The sequence below is a fragment of the Vipera ursinii genome (assembly GCF_947247035.1).
Source record: "Vipera ursinii genome assembly, chromosome: 2".
Taxonomy (NCBI): Eukaryota; Metazoa; Chordata; class Lepidosauria; order Squamata; family Viperidae; genus Vipera; species Vipera ursinii.
The window spans coordinates 192,787,783-192,796,932 of record NC_139513.1 but is presented as its reverse complement, the minus strand read 5'-3'; positions in this window follow the sequence as shown (position 1 = coordinate 192,796,932).

Below are 9,150 nucleotides of genomic sequence, written 5' to 3'. Positions count from 1 at the left end.
CCAGCATGTTTCTCGATGCAATTCAAGGTCTGCTTATCAACTTTAAAGACCTCTGTGACTCAGGATTACTTATTCCCAGTAGTTCTGTCCATCCATTAAGATCTTGAAGTGATGGTTCACTCTGGCTCCTTTGCTGAGGGAGCATCATCTACAGGGAGTATGGAGCAGGGCCCTGTGATGACTATAGCGGAAGATCTTGGAAGGACAGAGGTAGATCTGTGACCTAGACAATGATAAATGAGGCGTGAGCCAAGCCCAAGGAAGTGGTTTGCACAGCTCATACAGTGCTCCCGCCCCGCAACAATTCACATAAAGGTAAAATGGAAGGAAAGGAGACACATCCAGACTTGCACATTACTGTTTCTGTAGCTCTTTTAATAAAAATAGTTTTATGACTACAGTGTCTGTTTTTTTAGTCTGGTTTGCCTTATAGAGCTGACAGGACTTCTCAGTTTCTGCCCCACCCCCGTCTGGAACAGCAATTCCCCCCCCCAATCAAATTGGCTTGAACTGTAGCTTTTCAGGAATGCCTTCGGGTCCTGTATAATTGTATAATAATCAGTCATCACTAGATGAACAATAATTTTATACTGCACAATATTTGGACTGTGCTGGTAAGAGTAAAATATAAAACAGGGATTTGTATTTTATAACTATTCTTTATAAATAGAACTTCTGTGATAGATTCCACAATTTGGTTAGAAAGAAACTCCCTTGAGGACCTCTTCAAAAAAAGATGTTTTGGTGCTTGAACAAAAACAAAGATGTTTTTGTGCTTGAGCTATATAAGGAATTCAGGAAGACTTTTTTTTCTTCCTGAAAGAAAGTTTATAGTAAATACTGCTAAATATTTTTAAATAGCCTGTGATATATTGCTTTTCAAATACTATTTTATCAAATTGTATATTGTAAATCAAATGTAAATAGTCAAACTAGACCTAAAAAAAGGTTGAGGGCTGCATACTGACTGTGTGCCACTGTGTTCTTCTATCTAGACAACCATCATAGTGGTCACGTCACAGAAATGAAATCTTTGCATGGCTGCCTGCATGCAATCCCACTACAGATATTTTATGACACAGCAATTATTGTTCAAATGTCACTATAAAGTCAAATCGCATCGAGCTAAGGAATTATAAAAAAAAATCTAGAGATAATCAGCAATATTTGCTGCATCAGTTTTACAGCACTCCTAGTAGCAAAGATGGAGAACATTAGAGCACTCCATTGAACAAAGATGGGTTTTTTTTTTCTTTTTTGCAATGGCATTTACTCTCTAGAGACTTCCATTGGAGAATGCATTGAAAACTGTCAGTGAAAATATAAAGAAGAATGAAAGCACAACGGTGGGCAATTCCAAAACACACAATAGAAAACATAAATGTTGGTTTCAAACATGATGTGACTACGTATAAGGAGATTTTAAGTTTGGAAAGAAATGTCTGGTGTTTGAAGCCGTATAATCTCTTGCGAGATGAGAAGATTGTTCAAACTTGGTTTCAATATACTCAGTTACGGGCCAGGTGGAAAGAAGATCAGAAAACTGGTTTTGCAATGACTGATGAAAATTTGATAAAGCAAATTAGAAACCAGGGTCTAGCACATATCAAACGGATATATCTTGCATTGATAGAAATTGACTCAGAAACAGAACTTGTTAAAGATTGTATGATAAAATGGGCCCAGAATATCCAAGAAGTTATTACAATGGACACGTGGGAAAAGATCTGGGTGAGGAACGTAAAATTTACACAAGCTCAAAACTTAAGAGAGAACTTTTATAAAATGTTTTATAGATGGCATTTAGATCCTAAAAAGCTTGCAAGTATGTATCCGAATTATCAGCCAAAATGCTGGAGGTGTGGTGGCGAAGATGCAACATATTTTCATATATGGTGGACCTGTAAAAAGGTCAAGGCTTTTTGGATAAAAATTTGGTGGAATATGCAGAAGATTTTCAAGCAAAGGATAAAGTTTTGTCCGCAACTCTTTTTGTTGGGTATAATTACAGATGCTACTGTTGTGGACACTAAGTTGATGTTGAATTTAATTACAGCAGCAAGACTTTTAATAGGTCAATATTGGAAGAAGGAGCAATTGCCGACTATAGAAGAATGGACTTTAAAGGTTTCTGATCTGGCAGAGATGGCAAAGATCTCGGCTTATTTGAAAGATCATTCGCAAGAACGTTATATTATGGAGTGGAGAAAATGGATTGAATATATCCAGAAAAAATATGGGACTAAAAAGTTTCATTTAGCATTTGAATAAGTCTTCCTTTCTATTTTCTTTTTTTTTCTTTATATGTAATATTAGTATTGTTTGTAGTTATCTTATATGAGCTAGAGAGTGATAGATTTAAGAATTTATTGTTGGTAGCCTATGGATGTTTATGATTGTTTTTTGTTTTTATACCCTGTACTTAGCTCTGGGAAGTCGGGGGGGGGAGGGGGGAAGGGGGGAGGGGTAGGGAGGGGTAGGGAGGGGGGGAGGGGGGATTGTTAAAGATAAAATGTATTTTAAAACTTTTCAATAAAAAAAAAAGAATGAAAGCACAACCCTACATATCCAATTAATTACAGCCATTAGTTTAGAGGATTAGAGTGCCATTGATTTCCCATGCAGGGCAAAGAATGTCATATATCTGCCCAATCCAATAACATCTAAACCTCTATGCTATAAAATCTTTGAATTCATCCCTCACGATGTTCACACTATTTAGTATGGGTATTATTCAAATAATGTTTGAATACATCTGTATATTAGGTAATATAAACAACCCAATTATACTGTGGAAGCCTCAGAAATCCAACTATATTATGGAAGGACATCATGGAAGTTAACTATCCTCAGACCTCCATGAAGAAAGGAAACCAAAATTAGTTTAATGAATATACGAGAATAATTATGACTACACTAAGGTGAATATGAGTTGTGGGGACTGAGGGGGCAATGTTGATTTTCATGGGGCAAAACTAGCATGTCCCAGCAATTCACATGGATTTAACATAGAATAAATAAATAAATAAATAAACCTTTATTGTCAAAGTACAACATGTGTACATTGAGATTAGCTGAGCCGCCCCCCGTGCTCTCTCCCCCCAACACACAGTGACAACAAACCCTCCATCCCACCACACTATGTGAACCAACTACACCACACACCGGCCTCCCAAGTCAATTCTGCATAAGATTATGTCCCATTTAAAAGCCTAACAGCCCACGGATAAAAGCTATTTTTCAGCCTGTTGGTACGGCTGGCTATATTCCTGTATCTCCTACCGGATGGTAGTAGAGTAAAGAGATACCGTCCAGGGTGTGAGTCATCCCTGAGAATCTTCCTCACTCTTCCAAGGCAACGAGCCCTGGCGATGTCATCCAGTGGTGTCAGGGAACAGCCCACAATGTCTTGTGCTGTGCTCACTACCCTCTGTAATACTTTCCTATCCGCAGCTGTCAGACCAGCATACCAAACCACAATACCATACGAGAGGACGCTCTCTATAGTAGACCGGTAAAAGAGGGTCATTAGCTGTTGTTCTACCCTGTTCTTCCGCAAGACCCTAAGAAAGTGAAGCCTCTGTTGGGCCTTTCTAGCCACCTGAGTTGTGTTAACTTTCCAGGTCAGATCTTCACAGAGGTAGACTCCCAGAAATTTAAAGGAGGAAACTCTCTCTACACAGTTCTCCCCGATGTAAAGTGGGGCAGGTTCCTCCTTTTTTCTCCAGAAGTCTAACACCATCTCTTTCGTCTTGCCGATGTTTAGGTGCAAGTTGTTGTTACTACACCATATGGATAGTTTTTGTACATCCGCCCTATATGCTGTCTCATCCCCACCTGTAATAAGACCCTATTGCATTAAGATATTAGCTTATCCAGGCAGAGTGGGAACGCTAGTGTGTGCAGTGCAGAGCCATATTGGACCACGCTCCAGGTTTTCTTTTCTGCTTTGCTTGGACATGCAAACAGCTTGGTGTTCTGCACTGTGAGCAGTGCCGATGTACTTGCACAGACAAAACTAGAACCCCTGTCCGCTTGCTTGAAAAAACAGAATTCAGACGGCAATCCAGCAATTCTTTCATGACATTTTCTTTTTCAATTCTATAGATTCCTGTTCTCTTTATTTTTGCTTCATTCCCTCCATTCAAGTTAGCTCTTTTGTGCTTGTGCCATTGAATGTCATGGCAACATTTTGCCATGAAGACCATGAAGTACACACCATGTGATGAATTTATGTTTAATGGTACACTTTCTGGCAAGCGCTAACACTTTCAAATATGTATTAAGTGCTTATAATGGAAACACCCTGTTGATTTGAATCCGCTTTAAATTTTTCTCTGTCTATAATTACAGCAAAATAGCTAGCATTATTGTCATTTTCAGACCCCCCATTATCCTGAGGAGTTGTTTAATGCATCACATGACATACATTTACTATTTAGGATCAGATTAGGAAAAGAAGCCGGTTTTGTAAATTTTCTTAAGATGGTTCAGTATTGGTTAGGTGGCATTTAAAGTGCAAAAAACCCATCCTGTTATGCCTAGAACTGTTTCAGCTATCTGAAAAATGGGAGGGGAAGAGGAAAATGCATGCCTGCATGATCTAATGATCCATGCATTTTGGTTATGGGGAATGGTTTGTGAAACAGGGAGGCTCTTGATTTTTGGAGAAAAGAATGACAAGTCCTGTTTAAATGTCTGTCTGTATAAATCCTGTTTGAAATTGGTGGAGCCTTGGTGGAGCAGTGGGCTAATGCCTCCTTAAGTAACACCAGCTGCCTGCAATTAGTGCAGGTTCGCATCCCACCAGGCTCAAGGTTGACTCAGCCTTCCATCCTTCCGAGGTAGGTAAAATGAGGACCCAGATTGTTGGGGGCAATTAAGCTGACTTTGTAATAATGCCGCTTGGGGGTGTGTGTGTGTGAAAGCCCTAATAAGCAGGCATATACATAGAATGAAGGCTACTGCTAAGCTTGTAAGCCGCCCTGAGTCTTCGGAGAAGGGTGGGATATAAATGGAATTAAAATAATAATAAAAAAATAGGTTTTTAAGGTTTATAGTGTAGCTATCAACAATCTAGTCCCAAATTTTCAACATTTATATTTCCTATGTACACTACTGGATTAGGGTGAGCAAAGTCTTGTGATCAAGGGCCACATATATGGATGGGTGGGAATGTAACACAAATTTGGGTAGCACTGTTTTTTTCCTTGGTATTTCAGGAGTTTCTTTTTTCTTTTAGATTATGATCTGATTTTTTTTTAGCTTGCAATATGATTTATTTGTGTTTTCCATCTAAAAAGAGCAGGAAGTATTATGTAGTATTATGTCTGTGAATATTAATGGATTGAATTCGCCAGTGAAAAGGCGGAAATTTTTTAATAGGCTTATTCACCAACAATTGGATATCGTGGCAATACAAGAAGTCCATATAAAGGAACAACAAAAATATTTGTTAGTACAACCAAGAATAGGGAACCTATTCGTTTCCTTAGACCGACACAAGAAAAAGAGAGGAGTGGCACTATATGTAAACCCAAAATTGACTGCAAAACAAATTTATAACGATAAAGAGGGTAGAATACTGATAGTCGAGGTTATAATAAATCACAGGAAGGTCATGATGGTAGAGATATATGCCCCAAACCATAACCAAGAACAATTTTTCAAAACACTTCACAATAAGATATGTAGCATTGATTATGAGGAGATTTGTTTAATAGGAGATTTTAATGCTATCCTAGATATAAATTTGGATTATATGGGAAAGACGCTTAGGAAAAAGAAGAGAAGAACTCTACCGAGATCTTTTCTTAACTTGGCTGAGGAACTAAATATCCAAGATGTCTGGAGGGAAAGAAATCGTAAGGCTAGACAATATACATATTACTCCAACCGACATAACTCATGGTCTAGAATAGACATGGTATGGATGACGAAAGAAATTAGTTCAGAAATTGACGAGGTACATATAGCGACAGGTACTTGGGCAGATCACAATCCTATTAAACTTATCTGGAAAGGTTCCAAAAAAATATCCAGATGGACGCTTCAAAGAGCAATTTTAAAAGAAGACGAATTCAAATCTAAGATGGAGAGAGAACTAAGTTTTTTCTTTAAGGAAAATAAAGCTATAGACACCTCAGTACAAAACAATTGGGATACAGCTAAGGCAATGATGAGAGGGGTAGCGAGGGCATATATGGTATATAAAAACAAGGGGAAAAGACAACAACGGGAAAGATTAGAAGAGGAATATAAGAGCTTAGAAGTTACACTCCAACAAGATCCACAAAAAGAGAATATCAAGCAATCTATGGATCTGATTAAACACAAACTTAACATTCTAGACAAAGAGAAATTGGCACAACAATTGAGAAACACGAAACAAAATTTTTTTGAAAATGCAAATAAACCGGGCCGGTGGCTCGCATACAAATTGGGAAAACAAAAGGGGAAAAACTGGATTCACGAACTACGAGATGAGGAAGGGAGAATATTCCACCAGGAGGGAAAAAAAAAATTATAGCCCAGGAATTTTATGAACGTTTATACAAAGAAGATAGCCAGGCAAGTGTGGAGAAAATGGAGGAATATTTTCAAAGAGCCAAACTACCTAAGGTCACAGAAGATACCAGAAATATGTTAAACGAGGAAATTCGACTATCTGAGGTGATAAAAGCTATTAATGCACAAAAGAATAATAAAGCATCGGGACCCGACGGTCTTCCATCAGAGATTTATAAAGAATTACAAAATATCCTAGCTCAACCCCTAGTGGAGGTATTTAACGCAGTATTAGAAGGCGCAAGGACGCCTAAATCTTGGCTAGAGGCAAACATAACCCTTATTCCGAAAGATAACACAGACCATACATTAATCCAAAATTACAGACCCATATCACTTCTTAACTCGGACTACAAGATATTTACATCAATTATAGCGGAACGATTGAAACGATTTCTGAATGATTTCATACACGCAGATCAAAATGGTTTTCTCGCTAAGAGACACACTAAGCACAACATTAGAATAATATTAGATACATTGGAGTACTATGAATTACATAGCGAACAACAGATGGCATTACTTTTCTTAGACGCCCAAAAGGCATTTGACAATGTTAAATGGTCTTTTTTGTGCCAACAGCTTAGCTTTATGAATATGGGAGAAAAATTTATAAATATAATTAGGGCAATTTATGACAATCAGGAAGCAAAAATAATTATTAATGGGGAAGCATCTAGCAAGTTTCAAATTCAAAAGGGAACACGGCAAGGCTGCCCCTTATCACCGTTGCTGTTTATATTGACTCTTGAAGTATTAACGAGAACTATAAGAAACGACCCAAAGATAAAAGGATTAACCATTAAAAAGGAAACCTTTAAATTGCAAGCTTTCGCGGACGATCTAGTTTTTATTATGGAGGATCCATGTCAGACGGGACCAAAGCTATTGGAAGAATTATCTAAATATGGTGAGGTTGCCGGACTGCGAATAAATAGAAATAAGACCAAGATGATTGTTAAAAATATGACCAATAAACAAAAAGGTAATCTGGCCGAAATCACGGATATAGAAATAGTCAAGAAAATAAAATATTTAGGGATTAACATTACGGCTAGATGCACTTCACTCAAAAAGGATAATTATGATAGTGTAGTGAATCAAATAAAAGGTGACCTGGAAAGATGGGGAAACCTAAAACTCTCATTATTGGGAAGAATCGCTGTCATTAAGATGAATATTCTGCCTAAAATCCTGTTTCTGTTTCAGAATATCCCAATTCAACTCGACTCTAAATTTTTTCGAAATTTGGATAAATTATCACTAAATTTTATTTGGCAGGGGAAAAAACCAAGAATTAAATTGAAATATTTACAAGACACGAAGGAAAATGGGGGTTTTGGATTGCCAGACTGGGAATTATATTACCACGCCGCGGCCCTGAGCTGGATTAGAGAATGGGTAATCTTGAGAAATAGAAGACTATTAACTTTAGAGGGTCACGATTTGCAATATGGCTGGCATGCTTTCCTATGGACGGAGAAACAAGGTCTTTTCTCGCATTTTCAAAGACACCGGATCAGGCAAGCGCTACTCAATACTTGGAAAAAAATTAGATCTCACATTTACACCAAAATACCGGTCTGGCTATCCACCCTTGAAGCGATAGTTTACCCAAATCTGTTTGATTTGGGTAACATAATCTCATACAAGGATATTCTGAATGAGGAGGGGGAATTGAAACTTAGGAATGAACTAGAATTACAAGGTATAAAACTCGATTGGTGGGCCTACTTACAAATCCAATCGAGATTTAGGAAGGACAAAAATGAATGGGGGATATATACCTCTGAAACAGCATTGGACAAAATATTATTGGGACCGGACTCTAAACAAATAAGGAATTTTTATAAATTACTTTTGGGATATAAGCTGTTTGAAGAGCAAGTGAAAGACCCCATGTTGATCTGGGCTAACAATTTAGGACATAACATCGACCTAGATACTTGGCAAACAATTTGGGATAGGAATAAAAGGATAACACTGGCCTCATCGTATAAAGAAAATTTATTTAAAATGTTTTACCGATGGCATCTTCCCCCAGCCCGCTTAGCAAAAATGTACACAACAACATCTCCCAAATGTTGGAAGTGTTCTGAAGAGATAGGCACATACTTCCACACGTGGTGGTCTTGCAGTAAAACACAAAAATTTTGGAGAATGATTTGGATTTGGCTGAAAGAAATATTGAAACAAGATCTGGAGTTTAGTCCAGAACTTTTCTTGTTGGGAATCACGAAAGAGAAATATCCTAAAGATGTGCTATACTTAACGATCCATATTATCACAGCAGCTAGAATATCATTTGCGCAAAAATGGAAAAAGAATGAGATCCCAGGACAAAAAGAGGTTATTAGGAAAATTTGGGATTGCGCTGAAATGGACAAATTAACTTTGGAATTAAAGAATAAAGATCAATCAGACTATTATAGAATTTGGAACAAATTGTATCTTTGGATGGATAAAAAGAAAGGTCTCTATTAGGTTTTACAGACTAGCTCACTGTTTTAAATATTGTGGTATTTCACCGATTTGTAATCTAAGTGTATTTAAGTGTATTTTTGATGTACATATATACATGTA